Source organism: Rattus norvegicus, chromosome 19 (genome assembly GCF_021556685.1).
Source record: "Rattus norvegicus strain SHRSP/BbbUtx chromosome 19, alternate assembly SHRSP_T2T, whole genome shotgun sequence".
NCBI lineage: Eukaryota > Metazoa > Chordata > Mammalia > Rodentia > Muridae > Rattus > Rattus norvegicus.
This window is the reverse complement of record NC_141552.1, coordinates 43,529,239-43,542,535: the sequence shown is the minus strand read 5'-3', so window position 1 is coordinate 43,542,535 and position 13,297 is coordinate 43,529,239. Positions and strand designations below refer to the sequence as shown.

The 13,297-nt window shown below is 42.9% G+C and overlaps 1 long non-coding RNA gene across 1 annotated transcript; it reads right to left on the bottom strand.

Annotated features, from left to right (window-relative positions):
- Positions 1-321: 321 nt before the first annotated feature.
- LOC102549652 (uncharacterized) lies at positions 322-11,511 on the bottom strand. Its single transcript, XR_015643607.1, has 3 exons — positions 11,421-11,511; positions 7,207-7,285; positions 322-447 (listed from the first exon to the last, which is right to left on the bottom strand). It is a non-coding gene; the product is annotated as an uncharacterized LOC102549652 (long non-coding RNA).
- Positions 11,512-13,297: the final 1,786 nt, after the last annotated feature.

The following is a 13,297-nucleotide window of genomic DNA, read 5'->3' as shown; positions in this document are numbered from 1 at the left end:
CCTCTTGAGAAGTGGGTATTATGGAAGGTTTTAGCCACCAGGGGCGTGCTCTCAAAGGGCTTACGGGGTCCCAGTCTCTTCCTGTACCTTTCTTTCCCACCTTAAGGTGGGTAGGTTTGCTTTGCCTAACACTCCTAGACGATATGCTGCTTGCCCTCACTAGAGCCCTCACAGCAGAACTGTGAGCTGAACGCTTTTCCCCAGTGTTTTACTGCATTGGCAAAAGCTGACACAGACCCCTTAATCAGCAATCCAATGAAGTTCCGCCACGTCTGCTCTCCTTTTGCACCAGGAACATACGTCTTCTAACGGCCACGCTTTTACACGCCTTTCACGTTTACATATTTATTTCGTGCAGAAGACGGTCGACGTGAGAGGCACACTACATGCCATGATCAGCAAGTCAGACGACAATACGGAAGTTGGCTCTCTTCTACCATACGGGGCCTGGGAATCAAAGTCATGTCATTAGGCTGATTGGCAAGTACCCACACCCACTGAGCCACCTCACTGGACCCGTTTACACCTCTTAACAAATAACTAACCTTTCTTTAAAAAGGTCCCCACAGACGAGCTTCAACTTTATTATGAGCGCAATGACCAAAGGATCCAAAGACTTTGGCCAACAGTGGTTAAGTGTTCCTATTGGCAGACCGATATTCTAAGATGAGGACAGAGTGTCTTGCAGTTTGTCTGTGTTTAATTCTGGGTCTTGCTTCTGCAGTTCTTGGTCTTAAATTCTATTTCTTTATTTGTTTTCCTTCTCCCAGTTTTGTACTTGGATGACTGTATTCCCACAGTGGGGTTATCCTGGCAACTCATCCTTTGGAATAAATTGCTTTTTGGCATAGTCATTAATAAGGAAGTATAAGCCAAAATGTTGGCCTCTCTATTACAGCAAAAATAGATCTTAATTATACAAGAGCGAGGGATGTCCTTTGGCTGACTTGGCCCCAGGCTGAGATTGGCCAGGCACCATGGCCCTACCACAAACTGTAATTTAAAGAGTTGTAAACCGTACTCCCCTCCATTTCTGTCTCCTTGACCCATCCCAGCAACTGCCACAGCTGTTAAATACACAGCTGTCCTTTACGATCATCGTTCAGTGCTCATCATAGCACGGCTGTCTTGGTGCTCGGCCAAACTTGGATGATTTTTTAAAAGGTACCAGTTAAGAATACCGTAAGTTAAGAATACATTTCTCCACAAATTCAAAGTTACGTTCCCTGTTCCCTTTCCCATAAGTACTAAAATAAAGAACTTCCTCTTCCTCATCACCACAAGCACAGTTTGCTGTTCTTCCCAGCACACAACACGTGAAAAGCACTTCATCAGGAGGAAAAGAGCATCAAATCACAAGCCATGCTTGTGGCCCTTACAGTGCGTCTTAGAACTTATTCTTCATGGAAAAGCATATATGCCCATCTCTTCCAGTCCAGAGGTAACAGAATACACTAGTAAGAGATACATTGTGTTGGGAACAATGGCCACAAACAACCCTTACCCTGCCTTGTGAAAAATGTCTGAGGTCCAGCCTTCTTTGCTCATTGACTTTTATCCAGATGAAAGGATGTCTTTGACTTTAGTGTTGAGCTGGCTACTCAAGCAGTCAACTTCAGTGAGTACTTTCCTAAATGGAGGTGTAAGCTGTTTACTGTCATATCTGTGGTGGACACAGGCCTCATCGTGATCTCCCTGTGAGCTTAAATTCTGATGAGGGAGAGGCGTACAAAAGCAAATGATTTCTGTTCATCATAGTCTACACAAGGCATCGACTCAAGCAGCATGACCAAGTGGAGAAAGGAGTGGGCAGGAGGGAGAGGAGTAAACATGGGTTTCACAGGGGCTCTTGCTGGCACTGAATACCACTGGCCCTTAGAATCCCAGCAGAACCTCTCATTTCTCTTAGTCGTCAATGTGCAAGGTTGAAACAAGACCGCCTGCTGTATAATGTGCAGACTCACAGAAGGCCAATTTATCTCTTGATTCCTAAATGAAAATAACAAAAATGATGTTTGGCATCTTCCAACCACAAATGGTGAAGTATTTAGTCAAAGTGGAAACTAATTTGATTTTTCGTGGAGTTTGAAAAGAAAGCCAAGGAACTGTCTTGGAGAATGTCTTATGCTTCTCTAATCTTAAGGGTTTAGTAGATTTTCTAGCAATCATCCAAAATTATTTAGCAAGTCACCATGTTTACCATGGTCCTTGCAAAAGAGAGATATTTTACTGTAGGGTGTCTTCTGAGTTTGAAGAAGCCATTAAATCATTCATACAGCTAACTAAACCATCACTCACTAACACCCTGTACTGTTGCATTGTAACAGTTGTTAAGAGCTTACTTATCCTTCTCCCCTCATTGGAATTATTAATTATTAAGTTACAGGAATAGAATGTGCTTTAGAGTCAGAGATGGTGGGAGAGAGAGGGCAGGAGAGAGGGATGGGATGGGAGGGGGAGGGCGGGAGAGGAGAGGAGGAAAGAGCAGAAGAGGAGAGGAGAGGAGAATACACTAGTAAGAGTATAGAGAAGGCAGAGGAGAGAGCTCCATTTAAGCAGCCAGCTCTGTGATTTCCCAAGAACCTATCTGGAATCTTCACTTCAGCCTGAGAAACATGCTTGCCCTTACATGTGTGATGGGAACTGTGAAGCATTTAACACTGAAGTCTGTTTACTCAGGAGATCACAATCCCCTATAATAATGGAGTATAATAATAATATTGGAATATAATAATAATAATAATAATAATAATAAAGCATTCTAAGAAGGACATAACTAAAAACCACTATTAGCCTAATTTGAACAGCTATTTCCAAAATTTCTTTGAATTCAGTTATCGGATAACTCCAACGCCTGAAGGGTTTGCCTTAAAATATGATGAAGTAATTTTTAAATTTTAATTAATTAATTATTTTAGTATAAATGTGTGTGATGGTTGAATATGCTTGCTCCAGGGAGTGGTACTATTATGAGGTGTGGCCTTGTTGGAATAGGTGTGTCACTGTAGGTGTGGGTTTTAAAGTCCCTATTCTAACTGCCTGGAAGTCAGTCTTTCACTAGCAGCCTTCAGATGAAGATGTAGAACTCTTAGCTCCTCCTGCACCATGCCTGCCTGGACGCTGCCATGCTCCCACCTTGATGATAATGGACTGAACCTCTGAACCTGTAAGCCAGCCCCAAATATAGATTGTCTTTTATAAGACTTGCCTTCATCATGGCGTCTGGTCACAGCAGTGAAACCCTAACTAAGACACTGTGTCTTCAGGTTTGTCTATGTACCTCCTGGATGCCTAATGAACCAGGAGGCCAGAAGATGTTGGACACCCTAGGACACAGTTATAGACAGTTATAAACTGCCACGTGGGAGCTGGGAACTGAGTATGGGTCTCTGGAAGAGTAGCCAGTGTTCTTAAGCCCTGAACTATTTTTCTAGCCCTAAGGAATCATTCTTAACTCAATTAGTCAGATCTCTTTACCCTCGTGATTTACTGAACAGAATATACATATACACTGTGGAAAATAATGTTGCTTGGAGACTAAACAAGCCTGTCAAGTCTTAACAACCAGATAATGGACTCCAGGCTCACCAACTTCTAAAATGTTTGACACTTACATGAAATCATTAAGAAACATTACCAACGAATGAAAAGCGTGCCCTTTCTGGGACACCAATACTATGAGCTAGTCAGAAGCCCAGGAACCATGGTGGGTTTCTTTGACCTGTGAGAGAAGGCAGCCTCTAAAAGTCCTTTGGCGGTATAATGGGAACCACTGATTGTGTTTCTGATCACGTATTCAACAACAGACACCACTGGCCTTGGATATTCTACTTGACTTTTCTGGTGTGGTCTTTGTCAAATGGCAGCCAAGGAACGTCTTTGATTCTGCACAGCCACATGTGCATCTGGGTTTGATTTAGTTAACCTATCATCTATGCATCTGGGCTTGATTTAGCTAACCTATCAAGCTCTTGTATGCAACTTTTCAAACACATGGTTTTGCTTCTCTGCTTTTCAAGTGTGTTCTGTTTACTTAAGCAGATGCTGCAAATTAGCTCTGAAAATACTGCAAATGGAGTAGAGAAATCCTTTCTAGGAGAGCTAACTAATGTGACTCTCAATACTGACTCAGAGACAGTCAGGGAGGTCCTAGAATTCTATGCAGGTCCTGAGGAAAAAGATAACAAACACAAATATACACAAGTAAATAGGCCAAATGGACTCAGGTTGTATGCTTGTGCGTGCATGTGCAGACACACACACACACACACACACATTCACACACACACACAGACACCACATACGAATTATACAAATATGTATGTAACAGTAAACATTGAAGAGAGGAATTGAGAGAACATGGGAGAAACTGGGGGCAGGAAGAATGGATTTAATTTAAATACAATACTTATGTATGAAATTCTAAAAAAAATAAAAATTTTAATAAGAATATTAGTATAACTTATTCAAAAAGTTAAGCTGTTTCCCACTTACTCTCCAGTCCCTCAATATGGGTTGTCACCATTGAACCTGAGTGGAGGCCAGGAACCAGGATGCTTTGTGCTCCACTCAAGCATGGCCATGTGAATACCTTGGTCTTTGTCCAATACCTTGGTCTTGGCTGTTCCATTAAACCCAACCACTATTCAGACAAAAGGATAAAGTACTGTGTGGACTCATATTTGTGTGAATTTCATTAACTGGGTATGGGGTTGGTCACCTTTTTACTTCATCGTAAGGAAACAACAATTTGTAGACTTTAAGCCTGCCCCACGTAAGACATTTTCTTTAATGCTGTTTTGAAAACGCTCATTTTCGAAGAGGAAATATTTTCAGTTGTCTTAGTCGTTGTGTAAAAATGTCTTGGTTTGGGATTCTTTTTGAGTCAGTCCCATCGGAAATGTATAAACTATGAAAAATAAATAGAATGGATTACGTCCCAGTGGATACCAGTGCTCACAGCCACTCTTTGCCAACGACTCTAGAAGCTGAAAGTGCTGTCACTCCACTCAGATCACCCCACTCCATGTCCTCACTCATCTCTATTACAACCCTGCCTGGATAAAATGACGATCCAGAGCAGTTATCCCTCAAGGACTCATACTCATGAGCTGGACCATGAATGCAGTGAGAGAGCCGACACTTGGTCCCTCCCACTCGATGCGTGGTCTGCCTGTCCACGGACACTACCCAAGAGCTTGTCAGAAACACTGACTCTTACCTGATACAGACCCACCAAATACAGCCTACAGCTTAACCAGCCCCTTTAGTAATAAACCGGAAACATTAATGCTTGAGAAACATTAGAGTAGACAAACTACAGGTATTGCTTTTTCTATGACTCGTGGCTTTGTGATTATTGCAAGTTACTTGGATTCTCTAAGTTCAATTTCCTTATCTTTAAAAACAAGCCAATATATTAAAGGTTCTTGCAAGAGTACAAAATACGGGGTTGGGGATTTAGTTCAGTGGTGGGGCACTTGCCTAGCAAGCACAAGGCCCTGGATTTGGTCCCCAGCTCTGAAAAAAGAAAAAGAAAAAAAAAGAGTACAAAATACGGTTGACTGGGAGAAAGAACGTCCAGTGTTCTGGAGACGGAGAGATGCTCAGCGATTAAGAGTATTTAGGGGGTTGGGGATTTAGCTCAGTGGTAGAGCGCTTGCCTAGGAAGCGCAAGGCCCTGGGTTCGGTCCCCAGCTCCGAAAAAAAAAAAAAGAACCAAGAAAAAAAAAAGAGTATTTAGATCCTCTTACAGATGACCTAAATTTGTTTCCCAGCATCCACGTGGCCACGCATAACTGTCTCCAGTTCCAGGTGATCCAATGCCTTTTCTGGCCTCCATGGACACCAGGTACATTTATGATGCATATATGGATATATCAGGCAAATGCTCATATACAAAAAATTAAATATTTTAAATAAAAGTTCTGATTGCATAGAAATGTGTCCATGAATAAGAGCAGTGTATAAAATATTTCAAAGTAGCCAACAGAAAAATCGATAAATGGCTAGCAGAAATATGTTATATGTTTCACTACAAAAATTTCGGTTAGGTTTGAAGAGAAAACTCAACAGTTAATTGAACACGCTGCTCTAGCAAAGGACCCATGTTCAGTTCCTAGTACCTATATCTTGTGACTCACAACCAGTAAATCCATCTCTCAGAGATCTGATGCCCATGCCTGGCCTCTATAGACACTGCACTCACATGTAGAAACACACAGATACACATGAACACATTATTTTTTTTCTTTTTAAAAGATGTATGAGGTGGTAAATAAAATAATTATTTATCTGACCCCTGAAGCTTTGGTTTTTGAGACAGGGTCTCCTGGATGGCTTGGAACTCCCACAAACACACTTACCTCTGCCTCTTTAGTCATGTGCCACCATGTGAGAGAGAGAGTGGCATTCAGCCTGCACCAGGCTCCTGCCTTCAGTTACTGCCTCAGCTTCCCCCAAGGAGGGACTGTGGCACGTACATATATGCCAAGTAAACCTCTTCTTCCTCAAGTGGCTTCTGGCCACTCGGGTCAGATATTTTTAATCACAGAAATTCAATGAAAGTCGGATACCCAGATTGATCTTAAACTGCTCAGCTCAAACAGCCTTTCTTCCGCCTTGGCCTCCCAAGTGCTTGACTTCTGAGTACTTATCACCATATCAGTGTAGAAGCTTATGTTAGGGCTGTAATTGAATTATATTTCCTGCTTTATATTACATTGTTTTTCCATCTATTACTATATTTTTCTCTTAATCGCCTATTTTCTTAACCGTCTTATTAATTCTCACGTCTGTTTCTCTCTTTCCCGTAGGACAACCACAGGGCACTTTGCAGGATAACTCCAGGCATAGCAGACTTGGCATTCCACCTGATATATACCAGCTCTACCTTAAAGCATGTGAGCACATTCTCAGTACGTGTACTGTTGTCTTATATATGGCTTTGATATACAACAAATAATGTTTGGTTTTTTTTTTAAGTCTCATGCCCTGGTATTAAAATTTCTGGTCCTTTGAGCAGGAAACATCGAAGCTACCACTCCTCTTGTCTGAGGAAGTAAAAGGCTGAGCAGATTGAAAGAGCGCCTAGGCTTCTTGGACCCACAGTAGAAGCAAAGTCACAGGGCAAACTATAGCACCTCCAAGCTAGAGACAAGCGGATGGATTAAAACAACAACAAATCGTAATTTAACAGATACCTACCAGGGAAAGCCAGAACAGGCCAGCCAGGACTGCAATTGAATTTCTGGGACCACACTGGAGAGATCATCTCTGAGGTCACCTGCAGATCCATGATTTAAAAACAAAACAAAATAAAACAAAACAACAACAACAACAAAACCAAAAAAACCAAAAAAACAAAACAAAACAAACCCTTGAGCTCTATCAAGTTCTCACAGTGACTGTGGAAGGAAAATCACCTCAAAACTTCCAAAACAGAAAAAGAAACCATTCTGAACTATGTTAGCACATTCTGTTCTCTGCCCTTGGGAGACACTGAAACAGTCTATCCTGAGAGAGTTCAGAACCTGACTGGGCTGGAGAAAGGGAATACCAACTCCACCCCCTCCATCCATCCTGCCTCACCTAATAAGGAAGGAGGGCACAGGCCAAGAAACAAGTGAGAGCACAGTTGGGAAGCACAGGCACACTAGAAGGCCAAAACCTAATCATAGGTCTTTAGCACTCCCTAACCCCCCACCCGCCACACACACCTCACAACCACATCACTGAAACCACCAGACATACCAGATGGCAATAGATACAGTTGAAAGACACAAGGCAAGAATCTAAACCATAGTAAAACATGGCAGGGGGCCTGGAACGATCAGACTGAGAATATTTGAAACAGATATTTTTCTGTTTGCCAGAGGCTTTAATGGACAAAGCCTATGCTAAAACAGATGACCAAGGCAAACAAAGATATGGAAATTCTACAGCTCAGTTCAGTGGCCTATGCATCTGTAATCCCAGCACTCAGAAGGCAAAGACAGAAGGATTGTAAATTCAAACCCAGACTGACCTGTGTGTCACATAAAATTCCAGTCCAAACTGGGCTGTGACATTCTGTAATAATAATAAAAATTCTTAATATCTAAAAAGAAATACTAAATATAAAAATATGGCACAGACCAGGCGGTGGTGGCACACACCTTTAATCCCAGCACCAGGGAGGCAGAAACAGACAAATCTCTGTGAGTTCGAGACCAGCGTGGTCTACAGAGCAAATTCTAGGACAGCCAGGGCTACACAGAGAAACCCTGCCTCCAGTCTCAAAATAACAACACAACAACAACAAAATGGCAACAGAGTAAAGAATGTCTTTGGGAGGCTCATTCATAGAGCAGACACTGCTGGGGAAGAATCTTCTGGCTTCAACACATATCCATGAAAACTCTTAAGACTGAAAGTCAAGAAAAAGAGACTTAATAAAACCCCAGAATCTCTCAGAACTGTGGGAACCTCAGATTATACCACCAAAGATTCAGGAGTTCAAAGAACACCAACCTGTATATATGTGTGGCATGCATATGTGTATCTATGTGTACACACACACACACACACACACACACACACACACACACACACACAAAGTTAAGAAAAATTTATCTTCTTTCAAAAATGAGTGGACTGAAATTACAAGTACTGAGAAAAATTGCCACCAATCTATAATTCCTTATCTTCCAAAACTATTCTTCCAAGACAGAAAAATAATGAAACAAAATATGGAGGATTATTATGGTAGATCTGCACTGCAGGGATGTTTACAGTTCACATGGGAGAAAAATAATGTGGGTTAAACCTGCTTGAGGTGGAATCTGAGAGCCAATAACAAAGGCAGAATCCTAACTGATGCAGTCGGTAATTCTCTCAAAGGGAATTAGAATTATTTTTCCTGTCCTAAGATGCTTGTAGTACCCCTGAGATGGTGTGGGATCATGTGACAGTGACTCCAACTCCAAGAGCTCCAACTCCAGCCTTCTTGGGTACTCATTCATGACATACAGGTACATAAATAAAAGCTAAAAACAAAGATTAAACTTAAAAAATGCCAAAGGCAGACAAAAACAGAAACAAAAAGCAACAAATAGAACACTAACTAATAGGGCCCAGGCAAGCCAGCTACATCGGACATCATATGAACGTCAATGATGCAAATGTGCCAATAAAAAGAAACTTTCACAAGGGATCTAAAAGCATGACCCAGCTATATGCTGCCTACAAGAAACCCACTTTAAATATAAAAACATCTATAGGTGAAAAACACTTGGTTGGAATGTGATGATTTTCTGCCTGCATAAATGCAAGTTCAAAAGCATTTTTCAGTAGCTATAATGATCTATCAAATGCATACTATATGTACTGAAAAAGAGTAAAGTGTCTTTAATAAAGATAGATAAGAAAGATATCTTGAAAGATGTCTACTTGATAGTTCTATGTCAAGTTTACACAAGCTAGGGTCATCTGAGAGGAGGGAATCTCATAGACAAGACCGTAGGTAAGCCTGTAGGGCATTTTCTTAATTAGTGATTGAATGGGAAAGGTTCAGCCCATTATGGGTGATGTCACCCTTAGGCTGGTGGTCTTAGGTTCTTTAAAAAAGCAGACTGACAAAGTTTGGAGCAGAGACTGAAGGAATGATCATTCAGAGCCTGCCCTACCTGGGGATCCAGCCCATATACATACAGCCACCAAACCTAAACAATATTGATGAAGCCAAGAAGTGCATGCTTACAAGAGCCTGATATAGTTGTCTCCTGAGAGGATCAGCCAGAGCATCACAAATACAGAGGTGAATGCTAGCAGCAAACCACTGAACTGAGAACGGGGTCCTCACTGAAGGAGTTAGAGAAAGGACTGAAGGAGCCGAAGGGGATTGCAACCTCATAAGAACAACAATACCAACCAACCAGAGCTCCCAGGGACTAAACCACTACCCAAAGAGCACCCATGGCTCCACCTGCAAATGTAGCAGAGGATGGCCTTGTTGGGCACCAATGAGAGAAGCCCTTGGTCCTGCCAAGACTGGACCCCCAGTGTAGGAGAATGTATGGGGGAGGTGGGTGGATAGGGAGGGGGAACACCCTCATAGAAGAAGGGGGAGGGGGGATTGGATAGGGGGCTTATGGACAGGAATCAGGAAAGGGAATAACTTTTGAAATGTAAATAAAAAATATCCAATAAAGAAAGAAAGGAAGAAAGGAAGAAAGGAAGAAAGCAAGCAAGCAAGCAAGCAAGCAGGCTGAGCAAGCCAGATGAAGCAAGCCAGTAAGCAGCACCCTCCATGGCCTCTGCACCAGCTCCTGCCTCCAGGTTCCTGCCCTGTTTAATTTCCTGTCCTGACTTTGATGATGAATTTAAGAAAGTGTAAGTCAAATAAACCCTTTTGCCCCCAACTTGCTTTTGGGTCATGGTGTTTCCTCGCAGTAACAGAAACCCTAAGATACCATGTTAACAATTCTCAAGACAAGTGGGAGTTGCTATATTAATTTCAGACAGAGCAGATTTTAGAGAAAGAAGTTATTAGAGGGGAAGGGAAGCATTGAGCAATGGAAGAGGAGGTAAATTCTCTAAAGAGAAATAAAAATATATAACATGTGCATATCCACACCAAACAGCAAAACATCAAAACACAAGAGATCAAACGTTTAGAACCACAAGGAGAAATAAATGGACTCACCACTACAGTTGAAACTAAAACTAATTAAATCTTTTCCTGCCCACCCCAGAGTTGCCTTTATTTTTATCTGAGCTGTTCACTTGCTGTGGTTGTTTTTTCCTTAGGACAATATAGTATTTCATAATGTGAATCACAATATTTTAGATGTTACTTTTCTAGCAGGGCTCTCAGTCTGAATGTAATCTTCCATCACCACAAACAATTCTAGGGCATAAATAATTTACTTATTGCTGTACAGATTTCAGCCCATCCTTTTGAAGGTTCCACAAACTACGTGTCCTAGACGTGCCTGCCGCTTGCTTGGTCTTCTAGTAGTATGTTTTATAAGATCACGAGGTAAAAGAAGAAGGGGTTTGGTCCCCAGCTCCAAAAAAAAAAAAAAAAAAAAAAAAGGAAAAAAAAAGAAGAAGGGGAACTCTTAGCTAAAAGCTCTTCCTGGAATTCTTCTGTCAGCAGCAGGCAGCTAGGGCTAAGTTCTAACTCAAAAGCAATACACCGTGGAGTTGCAGGACCACCCACAAGATCTAGGGGCCAGTGCACTCGTTGAACCAGAGGCGTCTTGATGCTATGGTGTTTTTTGGTCAGGAGGAGTCTGGATCCAAAGGATAAAGAAGGAGTGGGCTCCTCATGCTGTCCTTCCTGCCCAGTTCTGCAGGATGAAGGCACTCTGAGGCAGGACTGTGTTCAGCCTGGCCGCCCTGAACAGGCCAGAATCTTTGTCCAGAGAAATCACTACCTTATTGTAGGGAGCTGCGAGGTCCCGCAGCCGGGGGATGGCGCCAGTTTCCGCCTTCCGCTCCTTGTGAAAAACAAGTCCTTATTTGGCTGTTCCTGCTTGGCCTGGTCGCTTCTGCATAGATACAGCCTATCTGCTATCCCCACGTGGCCTGCTAGGATTGGCCAGTGCTAGCTATTTAAGTGGTGGTGGGGGGGTTGTTCCCTGGGGTCAGAAGATTGTATCAAGGTTCCTGAGTAAACTGCTTGAAGAAGATCTTCGCTGGTCCTGTCTTCCTTGCTGGTCGAGGTTGGGCGCGACACCTTATCACAGTAACTGTCTCTGAAAGGCAAAAGAACAAATGTTTCCTGGCACAGCACACAGACACGGAAGAATACATGTGTTACTCAGGTGAGCCGACTTGAACACTTTAGGAGCTTTTGACCCTCATAGAGGGAAATACGTCACAAGATTAGCCAGAGAAGTTTATGCTTTGGGGATTCGTATTCTTTCGAAAAATTGCCAAGGCTGACAGGGGTGGTAGCGAGGGTGAGGGAATTTACAAGGGAAAACCCACTGGAGAGAGATCATGAGAACTCATGGCCTTGAGGCCAACTGCAGAAGTAGTTTTGCTATCCTCTGTCTGAATAACACTAGCATATTGGGGAGCTTCTTTTTGGATATTTTTTAAATTTACATTTCAAATGTTACCCCCTTTCCTGGTTTCCTGTCCATAAACCCCTATCCCATCCCCCTCCCCTTCTTCTATGAGGGTGCTCCCCCACCCAACCACCCACCCCTTCCAGCCTTCCAACCTCCCCACCCTGACATTCCCCTACACTGAGGGGTCCAGCCTTGGCAGGATCAAGGGCTTCTCCTCCAATTGGTGCCCATCAAGGCCATCCTCTGCTACATATGCAGCTGGAGCCATGGGTCTGTCCACGTGTACTCTTTATAGTGGACTACCAAAGGAAACCAAGACAGGAACTCAAGGCAGGAAACTGGAGGCAGGAACTGAAGCAGAGACCATGGAGGAGTGGTGCTTCCTGGTTTGCTCCCAATGGCCTGTTAAGCTTGCTTTCATCTACAACTGCTATGTGAGAAAACTTTTCTGGGGGAGATGTCACATACAGGTCCATTCACTCCAGATAGGGATCCCACTACAGAGTAAAGTCTAACTTGGTTATAGGGTAAAAGGCCAAAGCCCACTTCTGAGTTTGAAAACTTACCCAAACCCACTAATCCCTGGACTTGGCTTGAAATCCCACCAGTCTCCACCCTGGAAAACTCTACCACCAAGAAACCCTATTGATAAAACCGTCTCTTGCTCAGTTTTTTGCTATTTCTTGCCTGAGCAGAGGTAGCCACTCTCTTGTCTCCCCTAATAAATCTTTATTGTTTACTCTGACCAAGAAGGGGGACTAGAGTACCTGGTCAGTTTCAGGGACTTCCTGAAACTCCTGTGAGTTGTTTACCCTCATGCTTAGTAGCTTCCCTGGAGGTTGGAATGTTTCAATCTCAGAAGACACTCACACAACAGCTCAAGACCATCTGCTCAGGATTGGCACCACGAACCTACTCCATTCATTAGTAAAGTATCTCCCACAGAGTTTCCCAAAGGCCAGTTGGATGGAGGCATCTACTCAGTTGAGGTTTTCTCTTCCCAGATGACTACAGCCTGTGTCAAGGTCAATGACGTAAGAGGGCAATGGGGGTAGAAGTCAGGCTCCTTGTGGGGCAGCCCTCGCTGCTGGCTCTTTGTGCATGGCTCCACTCCCATGGACAGTTCTTACTTGGGGGCTGTTGTCCTGGAAGAGACTTGGCAGGGCCTGCGCTGTATTCTGAGGATTTCCTCTGCTCAGTGTTACTCATTCGCTTTGTTGCTGACTCCAGTATAA